This window comes from Penaeus monodon, chromosome 21 (genome assembly GCF_015228065.2).
Source record: "Penaeus monodon isolate SGIC_2016 chromosome 21, NSTDA_Pmon_1, whole genome shotgun sequence".
NCBI lineage: Eukaryota > Metazoa > Arthropoda > Malacostraca > Decapoda > Penaeidae > Penaeus > Penaeus monodon.
This window is the reverse complement of record NC_051406.1, coordinates 14,075,698-14,076,251: the sequence shown is the minus strand read 5'-3', so window position 1 is coordinate 14,076,251 and position 554 is coordinate 14,075,698.

The following is a 554-nucleotide window of genomic DNA, read 5'->3' as shown; positions in this document are numbered from 1 at the left end:
AGTTGATTTTACACGAGTTGCATGGGAAAAACATCCTGTGTGGGGTGAGATTTGTCAAAAGTACATGCGACAGACCAAAGGAAGTAACTATTTCACATCAAACAGACAAGCTTTAATCTTAAGGATTATTGCAGAGAAGTAGTTGTGTGTAGCTGTAACTTTACGAATGAGCAGAATGCCAGACATATTAACATGTAAATTATCACTAGAGATGTTAGCATAGTAACGAACACAGACCTCCATGCTTCAAAGTGAAAATATCATGCGTCCACTGACCGACATCTGCCAGTATGTGAAAGGCGACAGGAAACAAGGACAGGAAGGTGTCGTAACTGCGAGAATATAGAAAAAAAAGAAAGAAAATATCTCATATTAGCTTCGGTCATAATTTATGGCTAATATACAATTTTCATCAAGGCTCAGTTTGTTTTCAAATAGTAACCTCATGATCCTATAAAATATTGTACACTTGTTACTTTTAATCTAACTGTCCACTTATACATTCATTATTCTTTGATTTCGCGATCACTACCTTGAAGTAAACAATATATAAC